Source organism: Misgurnus anguillicaudatus, chromosome 3 (genome assembly GCF_027580225.2).
Source record: "Misgurnus anguillicaudatus chromosome 3, ASM2758022v2, whole genome shotgun sequence".
Classification (NCBI taxonomy): Eukaryota; Metazoa; Chordata; class Actinopteri; order Cypriniformes; family Cobitidae; genus Misgurnus; species Misgurnus anguillicaudatus.
The window spans coordinates 15,198,846-15,214,318 of record NC_073339.2 but is presented as its reverse complement, the minus strand read 5'-3'; the positions used below and the strand labels follow the sequence as shown (position 1 = coordinate 15,214,318).

The window sequence follows — 15,473 nt, the reverse complement described above, 5'->3', positions numbered from 1 at the left end:
GCGAGTAATTAAAGATTTTGCAGTGGTGGCGGCCAGCTCCCTTAGGTCCGATCTGCCAGACAGCTCACAGCTGGTTCCTGTATGTCAGTGTCAAAAAAAAAACTCTCGCTGTGGATGACAACACATGCCCCATCTCTTTCTCTCTCTCAGCAGTGAGACTTCAGGCTGGTATAAACACAAACAGTATCCCATTAAATATGAACAGCAAGACTAAAACGGCTAAATGCTACAAAAAAGTTACTAGAAAACTGACACAGCGCTCAGAATGCACAAGAGTACAGATTTTGCAATCCAGAGAAGTTCAGGAAGCCATTTTCTACTAGTCTGCATACCATAATGATTTTAGCCTTGATCTTTGAGATTGCATTAAAAAACGGATGAGTCATGATGCACTACACAGATTTCCGTCCAATCATGTGTTCTTTGGGATGAGAATGATCCTCCCCTTAAAACCACCAGCAACAAAATAGTGGAGCAGCTTCCCTAATTGGACTTTGGCTATATTCACTAAGTGGCCATGTTTGCAATGCCACCGGAAAGTTATTTCAGTCATGTAACAGTCCTACAGTCCTATCTACTTGAATAGGGAAAGACAAATGCCTCACACGACTCTGAATAGAGCCCCTCTCCCATATAATCGTCAATCTTTATAGATTGTTTATTGGGTCTTTTAAATGGAAGACGGGACTTTCGACACCAGAGCGGCCATAATGAGCGTTGCACTGTCCCCTATACAAAGTAATATGAGTGCTCAATCTTGTTATATCCAGTTTATAGCAAATCATAAATCATGGCATGTACAGGCCAAATTTTGTATTTGAATAGGAACCAGTCAATAAAGGGAAATATATTATATAACATATACATGTTATAGATATAGTAGCTGAATAATATGTATAACAGGACAGTGGCCCTCCAGGACCAGGGTTCCCCACCCCTGGTATAACTGAATTTCCTAAATGAACAATTTCATTGACACCTGTATCTGTAAACATTGCAGTATGTAGCATGTGGCCTAATAAATAAAAATAATAAATAAAAATATTTCTTAAAAGGGTAAAATGCCAGAATAAGTCTAAAGAAACAGAATGATCTGTATGTAAAGGATTTTGGTCAGGCCTCAATTGTTAGTCGTGTCAATGACATGACGTTAATTATTTGGTGTCCGTATGGTTCAATTTAATGTAAAAGAGTTAAAATTTCAAAATAAATTTGCCGTTTACTTGCATACTTTCTCTTTTTTGAGGACCAAGTCTAAAATTTCTGATTTTATTTCATTTTGAAAGAATATTTGGGGGATAATTGCAAAAAATGTCAATGTGGTGTAACCAGTCTGTGTCAATTGGTGTAACTAGTATTTTTTTTTAAATGTGGAATCAAATATAATCATCTACAGGGGCGTTGCACAAGATCTCTGGCCCTATGCATATGGGCCCCTATGCCCCACCCCCATATTATATTCTAGACTTTTGAAGGACTCTCTCTTCCTTTGGTTTTACCCCCAGTCTGACACCCTTGATAATCTAGTTTAGTGTAATATGATCTTTTTACATATATTTTTACATAATTTGTCAAAGATTATTTAGAAAACAGAGCTTTTTTCAGCATATGTCAGTACAAATATTACAGAAACGCATTAAAATTTACTTTTAGAAAGAACTAATAAAATTAAATTTTATTTATTTATTTATTTTTTGATGATCACGTTTACATGCCATCAACGTTGATAAAATATTTAATATTTCTCATTCTTTGGCGCAATTGGCAGTAACACCATTTGACATTTTTAGGTCCATTTAGTCTTAGCTTTTATAAAAATGGTGCAAATGGTGAAATGAACATAAATACACTATGCGCATTGAAATAAACCTGGTGCATGCTTTTAAATTTTTTTTTAAAGATTTTTAAATTTCTCAAACCGTTTTTGTCACTGACCCAGTCAATGCAGTCTGTTAATCTGCTTTTATTTGGGCGATGACCCTCAAAATAACCTTTGGATGCTAAACCCAAGATACCCTTTAATAGATCTGCCATTTTAAAGAATGTCTTTATGATTTTTTTGATACTTAGGGGTCCAGGCAATGACCTCACACCTAGAAAAAAAATTAACAAAACTTTCAATGTGAATGAAATATTTGGGCAAATTAATTAACAAATTAATTGCCTTTTCCATCTCAGTACTAAATGAAATCCACTTTTCTCATTATCATCAATGTTGACTAAGGGCAAAGGCGCCTGAGCAGTGAATCGCAAATCACATGCAAGAGCTGAAATGGCAGAAACAGTTGAAATCAGTCTGAACGTTATGAGATTGCTCAAAATTAATGACCATGTTGCCAGGCAACCATCTTGCAGTACTGCATAGATGTTATTAATACACGTGTGATGTGAGCTGCCTCATGTTAAATTGGCTAGTTCAATCAATATTCCTAAACTGATGAAGGGATGGAATTCAGAATCAGCAAACCCGATGGAACAAGACACCATCTGAAGGCATTTCCCTTTGTTCATCTTGCGCGGCGTGTCGTCTATGCCATCATCTGTATGTGACTTTGGCACAGGGGTTAGCCAAAGATACGGCCTGGAGATTGCTCTAAGAATAAAGGAACTCTGCTGTCTGAAACATAAACGTGAAGCTTAGCCTATCAAAAACAGACCACCAAAGCTTGCTGGTGGAATACAAAGGTCTATGGGTTTTTTTTAAGCAATATGCATGTTTTTATCAAAAATTGTATTATTGTTTTGTAGACTATACTCGCTGTTGTGGTGCCATCCAATCAGCATTGTCAGGATGTCATTTTCCTGCAGCTTCATAGCGATTTTTCAGAGGAGCTGCTTTAACATTCCTTGGACCATTATTGAATGATCAAGCGAAATAATGATGATGCATTCTGTAGAATATGCTCAATAGCAATACATAAGGCCACAGAAAGGTTATTATACTGTATAGAAAACAACATCGCTTTCTTCTTTTAGCATACTGTAGAAAACAGAAGTATCCCGGGGCAAGCAGACGCACTTCCCCGTCTTTGAAATCTGCACATGTCAGGGAAATGATGAATACATGGACAGCTACATGGAAGAAATGCAAGGACTGAAAAGTAAGTTTAGGAACTGTTTAGAAGTTTTCACAGAACTCAAGAAAAGATTCTCGACGCTTGCTGTCAGATGCACACTGGGAACTCGCACATTGATAAATTTGCAGCTGCAAGCGTAGATTTATTGCCACTATACCTACAGTAAGCCTGATGTAGTTCCTGCTATAAAGTAGCAGAAAATAAATAGTGAGTGGCCTTTCATTACAGTCGCTCTGTTGGTATTAGGTGATACATGTACGACATAATGTGTCTAAAGGTTGCGAGAAGGGATGTTTTAATTGTTTGTTGGCTAATTTAAAGCAATAAAAAAAATGTATAAAGTGGTCTGAAAATGTCTGAGCATAGTCTCGGTAGGGACGCATAACGATTAATCACGATTTATCTATAGCAAAATATAAGTTTTTGTTTACATCACTATATATATATATATATATATATATATATATATATATATATATATATATATATATATATATATATATATATGCACACATGCATGTATAATTTTAAGATTTATCTATAGCAAAATAAAAGTTTTTGTTTACATCATATTCAATATACATACATACACACACACATATATATAAACTATATATATATATGTATGTATGTATGTATGTATGTATGTATGTATGTATGTATGTATGTATGTATGTATGTATGTATATATATATATATATGTGTGTGTGTGTGTGTGTGTGTGTGTGTGTGTGTGTGTGTGTGTGTGTGTGTGTGTGTGTGTGTGTGTGTGTGTGTGTGTGTGTGTGTGTATGTGCGCATATGCATGTATAATTTTAAGAAAAATATAAAATTTTTTATATAAATATAAAAAGATTCCGTAGAAGTTACAATGTTATTGCAGCTGGGTTGCCGGTAACTTACCATAGATTTAAATTTATGTTATTAACTGCTTCAAAGTTCAAAAATTTTAAATATTAAAATATATAAAATTATAAATTTTAAAAATTAATATAATAATTATAAGTCTTTATCTTTACAGAATAAAACTATACAATAACAGCCTCATGCAAAGCATTATGGGAACCAGAAATCATCATCAACCTTTTTCTTTTTTTTTTTTTTTGCTTCAGATTTTGTTTCCCAGAATGTTTTGCTTGATGCTGTTTTACTCTGTAAAGACAAAGACTTGTAAATGTTTAATGTTTATTTAACTTTGAACAAAATGTTGCCAGAAAATAACATAAATTTAAATATACGGTAAGTTACCGGCAACCCAGCTGCAATAACACTGTAATTTCTACTGATTTCTTTACAGTGTACATAATAAATTGTACATAAATATACAAATGTATATACACATGTAAACATTTCTTAAATATATACATGCATGTGTGTGCATTTATCTATACAAAGTTATTATACACAGTTCACAAAACTTTTATTGTGCTATAGATTAATTGCGATTAATCGTTATGCATCCCTAATTTAAAGCATTTGATAAACGTATTCATGAGAACATAAGCACTTTATTTTGTTTATGACATAAGATATACTCAGCAAGGCAAATAAATAATTGGCTTAGGCATGAAATTGTATATTAAAAAGATTGCTAGTATATCATTTAAAAAAAATACTTTATTTTCTCATCTCCGTATGTAACTGATGTCTGTGATTTGACAGAATGAAGTGAAAAGCAAACATTTTAAATAAGCACTTAGAGAACAAATCTGTTCTATTTTTCTAGGATTATTAATGTATTATTTCAAAAAGCATTTTTTTGTACTCTGTATTGTGATTTAACAAAAAAATCAGCCACATGAAGTGGCATTTCGCCAGTGTGATTCTTAAACTAAAATCGGATAACCACAATCTACTTCACAAAAATGCAATTTCTTCCAGTCTGGGTTTTGAACAGCAAAAAATAGGTTAGAGAACCATAATCCAGCACAGTTACATCAGACTCTTGTTTCACTTTAGGTGCAGCTTACCAGTGGAACTAGTGGACTAAAAAGGAACTAGTGAAAGTGGCATAATGACCAATGTATGGTGGCCGCCGTCGCCATCTTGCCCGCGCGTCATCACACATCACTCTAAAATAGGTAAACAGGCGAGACGTAGGTGAAGCTGAGGTGGCTGGTTGCTGAAACCACGCCCCCTTAGTTCGACTACAGTGACCACAGTGGCTGTTTAACTGTCACTCAAGTGGTTACGCCCTTAATTATGCAAAACTTTAAGGCTTAACATAAATTAAACGGATAGGTTACAAAAAAATTCACCCCCCTCACAGATGTTATGAAGGGCAAAATTAGCTATACGCACCAATAACTATTTTTGTACCCCAGTTGTAAACATACTATTTTTTACTATAAAGTTGGGGATTTTAACATGGGGGTCTATGGGAATTTACTCCCTTTTAGAGCCAGTCTCTAGCAGCCAGTCTATTGGCTTCATCAGAGAAATCAGAAAATTGCCCCTTGATGGTAGCCCATACTTGGAATGTGACCTCTGCATTTAACCCATCCAGTAAGTAGTGAACACACGCACAAACACAGTCCATAATCTCTGAAAGCCAATGTTGACATTTGAAATCACCTAAACAAACATGCCCCTACCCCAATAGAATCTGGACCTTCTGTTGATAGACCCCCCCACACATACTCAACCCGGGCAACAATGTTGGTTAGTATACACGCCCCTTACTGCTGATTGGCTACAAATGTGTTTTGATAAATGGCCCGACTCTCTTTTCCAAAGCGTTTTTTAGATATCGTGCACTCCGCCTTTAAGACTCATCTTTGATCATTATAAAAGCATATATAAACGTTTTTTCTATGATAATAAATTCTTCCAGCTTTAAAACAGCTTGAATGTAACTGTCTTCACCCTTGCCTCATTTAGTATACGCGGAAACCATGAATATGCAAATTAATCCCAGCCTCTGCTCAATTGCACAACTTGGACCATAGATTTGAATTTGCAAATTAGTCCCTACCTTTACCGAGTCACAGCTCAAAGATATAACATGTATATAGATGTGTCCGTTTCAGATACATACTGTATAAACAACAATAACTTGATTTTCACCCCAGGGGGACTTTAACTATATTTCTAAAACTCATTATTTTACACATAAAAAACATGCTAAAGGTGATAATTAGTAACAGTTTTGCAGCATATATTAATTATATTAATTGATTGATTATTGCTAATTGATGTGTGTTTTTAATATACATAAGCATAAATAATTCATTACAATTAACCAAGATCAAAACAGAAAACACAACAGTTTGAACCCGTAATCTTGTAAAGCCAGAAACGTTTACATTTCCAGCTTCCATGAGTTGAAGTTTCTACTTTATCCTGCCTGGTCATCAAGGTTAACACTTTCTGTCACTCACTATGTGTTCGTCACTCTCAAGCCATAAACATTATTGTTACACATTAAGGCAAGAATTGCTTCAATCAAAAGCAGGAGACAAGAACGATCCAGAAGAACGGTTTAAAGACCGTTTCCTGTCCTGAATGCTGCTGCTAACCCCACACCACTTACAGCCAATTTAAACAGAATTACAAGCCTCAACGCTGTGGCCTTCTGGGAGTCTGAGAACATTGAGGAGCAAAGCAGCATTATGAAGTATATGAAGCGGCCCGTACTCGAGGGAATGAAACGACATGACCGCTAACAATGCTCTCAAGAGTTTGCTGTCATCAATGTGGTAACTTTTAGCTCAGAAGCTAAAAAACTACCCTCAATATCACCTGTTGTCCTAGGGGTACGCAGAAAACTCGACGACTTGAATGACGCCTTGCAAATCAGCATGAAATGCATACATTCATTGTCAAATTTAATAAGCAAACTGGCAAGCTGAGGGCTCACTGATATATGCTGACTACTATCATATTATATGCTGTATATCATATACCATATTTTTTGTCTTCAACTGGATTAAACATGCACATTAAAAATGATGAAGGCTTAGACCATTGCTAATGCTTCATAGCTACATTTACCATGCAAGTACCAACTGGTTACCATGCACTCTAAACATGCTGGGTTAATTTCATTGGGATAAAAATTGGGTCAAAAAGGGATGGGACCATCTCACTTCTTTCAACCCAAAATGCTGAGTTATTTTAACCCATTGTTGGTCAAATATAAACATTTTCTGTTCAGGCCATTTTCTGTTTTCTGTTATTTTTGACCCAATGCTCCTTTCAGCTTTTTATAAATACAGATGACACTTTGTGTCTTTATTTTTAATAAGATATAAATAAAAATAAAAATACAAATAGATAAAGATAGAAATAGAAAACAAATTAAATAAAACAAAGGTAGAGATAGAGATAGAATAGGAATGAGAATATGAATAAATAGAAATAAAATAAAATAAAATAGAAAATAGAGATAGAAATAAAATAAAAAGAGAGAAAGAGAATGTGTTGGGCGATATGCCCCAGTTTGAGATCGTCCTATTGCCAGCCTGTGAGATCGCCGATACACGATAGTATTGGGGGGTGGGACAGTAGTTTACTCATTTATTTATTTGTTCATTTTTACTTATTTTTTACAACCTTCCTAAAACTGATGCCATTAATCCATCCGCATCATTAAGTCCAGGCCCTTTAAGATTTCCTGCGTGCCAGGGTGTTGGAACAACAAAGCCCACAAACCCTCCCATGTGAGGAAAAGCATGAAATGCGCATGTTAATGTGAAACTGTGATGATGATGATGATGATGATGATAATAACTATCGCCAACTATCGTCATTAAAGCCCGCTATAAATAATATTTCTGACGATCGTGGATTCACGATACTATCGTCTATCGGCACAACCCTAGATAAAATAAAATAAAATAAAATAATAAAATAAAATAAAATAAAATAAAATAAAATAAAATAAAATAAAATTAAAATAAAATAAAATAAAAATAAAATAAAATAAAATATACTATTACTTGAGATTGAATAGAATAGAATAGAATAAACGCATCATCTATATAAAAAAATAATATTGGCCCAAAGATGTCAGCGCAATCTGAAGTCGTCCATTCTAAATGCCCTTAATCCTATTTTCCGTTCACACATAGTGCTTTACTGGTAATCTTACAACTTCTCTTACTGGTAAATTGGCAGCACTGATTTACAAGAAATGTTTTGTTCACACATGACCTGTTAACTGAAATTTGCCAGACTGAATGTTTGAAAGAGACTAGTGACTTGTCAATTTTACTTAAAGGATTAGTCCATTTTCTTTAAAAAAGAAGTCCAGATGGTTTGCTCACCACCATGTCATCCAGGATGTTGTCTTTCTTTGTTCAGTCCAGAAGAAGTTGTGTTTTATGAGGAAAAACATTCCAGGATTTTTCTCATTTTAATGGACTTTATTGCAGTTCAAAATTGCAGTTTCAAAGGACTCCAAACGATCCCAAACGAGGCATAAGGGTCTTATCTAGTGAAACGATTGTCATTTTTGGCAAGAAAAAAATTTCACTTTTAAACCACAACTTCTCCTCCTCCTCCGGTCCTGTGACACGCCAACGCGACCTCAGGAAATTGCGTAATGACGTGGAAAGGTCACGTGTTACATATATGAAACGCACATTTGTGACCATTTTAAACACAAAGACATAAATAAGTATCATTCCACATACAACAATGTCGGAACGGTCCTCTTTTTCCACACTTGTAAACATTGGGGCGTAGTTTCGCATACGTCCTCCGTGACCTCTTGACGTGATGACGTATAACGTGATGACGTATAACGTGAGGTCGCGCTGGCGCATCACACGACCGGAGATATAGGAGAAGTTGTTGTTTAAGAGTCCTTTTTTTTTCTTGCCATAAATGACAATTGTTTTGCTAGATAATACCCTTAGTATGTCTCATTTGGGATTGTTTAGAGTCCTTTGAAACTCTGTTGAAACTGCAGTTTTAAACTGCATTAAAACTGTTACGTGTTGGGGTCCATTAAAGTCCATTAAACATAATTTCTTCTCGACTGAACAAAGAAAGACATCAACATTTTGGATGACATTGTGGTGAGTAAATTATCTGGATTTTTTTAAGAAAATGGACTAATCCTTTAATTCCATATTAAATTAATTGCAAAGCATATCTCTATACATATCACAGCTGAACAACATTCTGTCCTCACAATTATACATTAAACATCAAATGTCTCTATGAACGGCCACTGCTGTGCAACTGTGGACATCATTAATATGTGGACAATGTGGACGGTGTTGTCTAAATGGAGTAATGATTTATATAAACAGGATTTTCCAAAGTCATCCAATGTTCCAAACAGATAGTCCCACCCTAAACCCATGAAATTGGCTCGGTTATTGTTGAAATGTCTGCCCGCTCAAATTAACAAAGCAGTGTCGATAGAACCAAAGTGTTTGCACTTTGAAAATCATCAAATGATTTACTTTGACTCCACAAAGCTGAATTACGAAACAAATTCAGACCCAATTTCTGTTCAGTTTATTCTGATGCCAGATGAATGTCAGAGGCAGGCTGCTAACGTCTGCAGTGGCCGGCCTGAGATGCTGTAGCAGCGTTACTCAACCCCCTATTGCTTTCAGAGCCAAATGCTAATGTGTCATTTACCTGTCACTAGGAGGCAAGATTTAGCTGGATCCAAAACAAGTAAAGCCAGCTGCTTTTAAAAATTCCTAATGAAACAAACAACTTGCAAATTGTTTTTCCATAATAGTTGGAAAAACAAATACTATGGAAGTCATTAATAGAAATACTTTAACATGCAGCACTACATTACAGTACCTACCATTTTGTCTTTGCATACTTGAAAATAAATTATAGCTACATGTTAAGATCAACATTGAAAGCCCTTTGGCTACAGTACATGTTAATTAGACCAAACCATAGTGCACTTTCTGTACAGCAAACGTTCACTAGAGTACTGCCATGTAAGCTTGTAGGGTACTGGTAGTTTGATCCTATTACAGTTAAAGTGCGCTTCAATTACGCTTGCATGACTACTTATGCTCAAAAATTAGACATCTCAACTTCAAAGTGCCCATGAAATCGTAATCAAGTCTTTCCAAAGTTAAACACTTTAGAGTGCAATTTCTGTAAAAGCATTTCAAACGCACGCTTTATTACTAACGTATCAGTACTTAGCAAAGGAGGTTTAGTCTTTCAGAAAAATATACAAAAAATACGAATGATGCATCTTCAGATTATCACGGCAAAGACACTTTTGTCTAGTTAAAAGCTCTGTAGAATACCACCTCCGATATTTAAATCAAGATTTGCCAGGTCAAATAAAAGCTATTGACTTAAAAAAGAGCAGCCTTTTCAATATGTCATCTCTCTTTACTTTTCAAGCACATGCAGGAAAAACACGAGAAGAAAATTTGGTCAATTAAACCGTTTCATAAGTCGTTAGCCGGAAATAACAGGCATGGATAAATATGTGTGTTATAAAGCTTACAAGAGGAAACAAGTAAATAAATTCAGAAAGAAAGATGGGTGCTGTTTTACATTTTGCATTTCCATATCAAGGCAGATATGAACACCCCACATATCACACATCAAATTCTCATATTTACATTTTAGAAATGCCCAAAAGCCCAGAAACATGTATTGCCTATGTATGTACAGTGTGTATTCTGTTTAAAGTTTGTACATAACACCGACAAATCCCCATTTTGTCTCTTGTTTTCTCAAGAGCTGTCTGCTGTCAGACGAATGTGTTGACATAAATTCTGGCACTTTGATAAATCATCAAGGAATGTAAGACACAGTCACTGGACAGCACAAAGCCTTGGACGACATGTGCGAGAACAGGCCATCTGAATCATCAAACACCAGACGAGATACAGAAAGAGAGAGAGAGAGAGAGATGTTAAAGAGCACCAATTATGCTAATAAATTGGCACGTTAGCACGTAAATGCAGTATCCCATAGTACATACATGTTATTAAAACTTGAACTAATGCATTGTGAGTCTTATAAATTGCTTACATACCTCACCGATTTCCCACTGTCTGAAAAACGCTCGGTTTAGTTCCTGTCTCCGCCTCCCAAAATGTCTAGTGTAATCGGCTTGGTCAGATGACTACTCAACTGTTATTGGTCAGCTGGGTTCGTCGTGTGTTTGAAAGGTTACGCCCCTGACTACGTGTGGGTTGACACACCGGTTCTGACTGAGAGAGTCACAGCCTCAGAGGCAACGTAAACAAGCGTTATATTTCTCTATAAACGATGGTGTCTGTACTGCCTTACCACTTCGAGCTCGATCCAGAGAGTTCAGAAGGCCGTTACGATGAATCTCCGTCAATGAATGCGATTGGATTTAACTTTTTTAGGTGTCCTTAGCTCTGCCAGAATGCTAAACGAAGACGAAAATGTGTTGCAAAGACATCCAAAAGGTAATTATAACGTACTACATAACTATATGGAAACACCAAATGTAGCACATAGAAAGTATTTGTTGAAATGATTATAAAACGATTTCACTTGGTAATTTCTACATTATTTTACTATAGTAAAATGTATTATAAAAGACTGTTTACATACTCTATTACTGTGCAAACTATATGGAAACACCAAATGTAGCACATAGAAAGTATTTGTTGAAATGATTATAAAACGATTTCACTTGGTAATTTCTACATTATTTTACTATAGTAAAATGTATTATAAAAGACTGTTTACATACTCTATTACTGTGCAAACTATATGGAAACACCAAATGTAGCACATAGAAAGTATTTGTTGAAATTATTATAAAACGATTTCACTTGGTAATTTCTACATTATTTTACTATAGTAAACTTCATTATAAAAGACTGTTTACATACTCTATTACTGTGCAAACTATATGAAAACACCAAATGTAGCACATAGAAAGTATTTGTTGAAATTATTATAAAACGATTTCACTTGGTAATTTCTACATTATTTTACTATAGTAAAATGTATTATAAAAGACTGTTTACATACTCTATTACTGTGCAAACTATATGGAAACACCAAATGTAGCACATAGAAAGTATTTGTTGAAATGATTATAAAACGATTTCACTTGGTAATTTCTACATTATTTTACTATAGTAAACTTCATTATAAAATACTGCTTACATACTATTTTACTGTGCTATGTTTTTACTTATTAGGTTTTAAGGAGAATGCAACAGGTTCCAGGGCCTCTTACCTGCGTGATTCATCATCCAGGTTTTGCACAAATTGTCTAAATCCCTACACACAGAACATTTATTGTACCGACTATAAGCCTTTGAGGCGCAGGACTAGAGTAAGTTTTATTACATTTTTAAACCAATAACACTAAAGTATTATTATAGTAACAAAGTACCCAAAAGAACAAAAGATGTAACTTTAAAGAAAATATAGTAGTCAGTCAAAAGTTTATTTATTACAAATATATATTTAACTGTTAAACAATATACAAATAAACATACTTTAGTAACCATATTGTGCTCTTCTTTCAAAAAATTGTTCAATTCACTTCTTACAGCTATCTATTCAGATAAATGGCATATCAAAGCTTTGTCAGCTGGTGCTATCTAAGACGACACTTTAGGGTTATCATCCTGTCGTGTGTTGTTCTCCAGATATGCTTGGAGCTTCCTGATCGGAATGTTGGCTTCCGACGACCCCTGCACTGAAGATGGCATGCAATCACGTCCTCCTTTGAAGGTCTCTCAAACTGTGATGCCAGGTCCATTGGAATCGGGGTTTCCTTCAGCTTATCTTCAAATACCTCATCAAACACAAGCCTGATCACATCATCCACATAACTGTACAAATATTGCAGTCAATAAATCTTTTGTTTTGATAATTTATTTCCCTGCTTCATACATTAAGTTTTTAATTATGAATGTATTTGAAATAAAACATTACTGCTTACAGTATGTCACTTGTGTGTTTTGGGAACATAGCCTTGTACTTTCCCTCTCCTGCTTTTGTTATGGCTTGGTGACATTGTAATGGATGGCTGCAAGGTACAACCTGTAAAAATATAAATATGCAATTCATTTATTCTAAAAGTAAATACTACTTTACTTTATTTAACACAGTTACTAAAATACCTAAATACCTGCACAGCATTCCAATAAATGGGAAAGTCACATTTTTTGCTGCAAATCTGAAATCTCAGGCTACGGACGGCAAAGGCATCCACTGATGATGGTGATTGAAACATTGTGAAACGATGCTACTGCCTGGGTTCCTATGATTATGCAGAGAAAAAAACTTTGTCATCATCAGTTATACATTTAAGACTGGTAGTGGTTTCACTAGCTAAATACATCATATGTGTTACACACCTTTGCTCCTCATATGCCTTGTACTGTGTGTAATGATGTTGCATGTTTGCATACAGTGTAGAAGGATGTGTCCAGCTGCGAATCTAGGATATAGACAAATAAAACAAACATGTATTCAGTCAAAAAGACATATTATAACAATAGAGTACAACGATTATAAATCGTTAGACTATTCATTAAAACGTTAATGTATTACATGTTACATGGCCCAACATTAGCAACACACATTACGTGTTTACTTCGTTTCAAAATCTAAGAAAGCTTAAAGTAAAAACAACAGTAAAATACATATCACGTTAAACAAATCATCTGTACTTCGAGTTTCTTGAGTTTGATCATGAGAACAAACTTTACCGGTAACAGTTTAGCTGGAACAGCTTAGCAAGTTTGTAAACACGTCTAAATAAACATCGATAAAAACGATAGTCTGCATAATTCAACACACACGTGTGTAAATATGGTACGTTGTTTATGAAATACATTATTACAACACAAAACAATTAGCTTGCAAGCTTAGCTCTACACATAGATATATATCTGAGCTCTACAAGCACATAATGTTAAGCTCCGGTTACCGGTAACGTAACTTACAGTAAAGGCAAATAATAAACATGAATACTTACAGCCTGTGATCCAGAAGTGCACGGTAATCCAACTTTCAGGAGGAGACGTGGCGCAGCTTTGGTTCATGAGAAGCAGTTATTGTGAAAACTCCGTGAACAACTTCTGACTGGATTTTTCCGGAACCGTATTAAACATGATGTCCTCTGTGTTAGTCCATAAAGTGCTATTTTGCCCTTGCATCTAAAGAGACAGCGTCTACTCGAGAGATTTAATCGCTTAAACAATGAAACAAGAGTTTGCAAACAGGGTCAAAGCAGGGACTCCCAACCTCCGCCATTTTAGCTCTCTTCTGACTCAGCGCTCTCCACCCCCGTCTTTGAGGGCGTACCCAAGCCAAGCAGAGAGGGCTGAACTATGATAATGTTGGTCTTATCTACGTCACCAATCCCAGGAAGTAAACTGTTGCCTACAATCCGAGTGTTTTTTGTAGTCCTCGAACGTTAGAGACGATAACTCGCGTCATCGTTTTCTTTGAGGTATGTACTTTTTGAATATCGTTAGCATGTACTAATACACACTTACACACAAAAGGATGTTTAAAAACGTGTATCTCATAATAGGTGCTCTTTAAGTTTACTCTACATAATGGGAAGTTAGATCATAATTAAGATCCGTTCGGCGGCAGAGCAGTAATTCACAGGATCTGCAGCTTTGATGGGGCCGTGTTGAGCACCGCTGAAAGGGTCGTACAAGCGAGGATATTGTGATTACAAGATTGAGAACCCAGTCGAGGGAGGTGACGATAGCTTCACCCTTCTGCTTTGAAAAACATTGCTGTCACACACCGTCTGTCTCACAAAGCAAAGCGCAACACTGTGTCCATTGTCTAGTGTGTTTTAATAAACATAAACACTTATTCCGTAAGAGAGAGTCGCGTGGTGAAAAAAAACAGTGTAATGAAAAGATGATTTTGGTGTAATTGCGGCTCGTCTTGTACTTGATGAGGTGAGTGGGCGAGGGACAATGCGGTGTGGGTGTGTAAGAGAGGCCGAAGACCTCACATCATTGCGTTTGTTTGTGCAAGTTTAAATTTGCGTCGAGTATTGACAGGCGGTACATGGGAACTGCTACACATGCCGATTTACACATGTGAGTCTTTGTATGGGGAATGTACACTCACCTAAAGGATTAATTAGGAACAACTGTTCAATTTCTTATTAATGCAATTATCTAATCAACCAATCACATGGTAGTTACTTCAATGCATTTAGGGATGTGGTCCTGGTCAAGACAATCTCCTGAACTTCAAACTGAATGTCAGAATGGGAATGAAAGGTGATTTAAGCTATTTTGAGCATGGCATGGTTGTTGGTGCCAGACGGGCCGGTCTGAGTATTTCACAATATGCTCAGTTACTGGGATTTTCACGCACAACCATTTCTAGGGTTTACAAAGAATAGTGTGAAAAGGGAAAAACATCCAGTATGTGGCAGTCCTGTGGGCGAAAATGCCTTGTTGATGCTAGAGGTCA

The 15,473-nt window shown here is 35.7% G+C and overlaps 1 protein-coding gene and 2 long non-coding RNA genes across 4 annotated transcripts in view; 1 reads left to right on the top strand and 2 right to left on the bottom strand.

Annotated features, from left to right (window-relative positions):
* ctnna2 (catenin (cadherin-associated protein), alpha 2) overlaps positions 1-15,473 on the bottom strand; it is a 622,713-nt gene that overhangs the window by 147,413 nt on the left and 459,827 nt on the right. The window lies entirely within an intron of this gene.
* On the top strand, positions 11,341-12,964 carry LOC141359591 (uncharacterized). Its single transcript, XR_012366108.1, has 3 exons — positions 11,341-11,461; positions 12,209-12,345; positions 12,665-12,964. It is a non-coding gene; the product is annotated as an uncharacterized lncRNA (long non-coding RNA).
* Positions 12,441-14,581, bottom strand: LOC129445869 (uncharacterized). Of its 2 annotated transcripts, XR_012366106.1 has the most exons (5): positions 14,002-14,581; positions 13,379-13,461; positions 13,150-13,281; positions 12,961-13,061; positions 12,441-12,850 (listed from the first exon to the last, which is right to left on the bottom strand). It is a non-coding gene; the product is annotated as an uncharacterized lncRNA (long non-coding RNA). The 2 variants fall into 2 exon arrangements; XR_012366105.1 differs by having other exon boundaries at positions 12,441-13,061.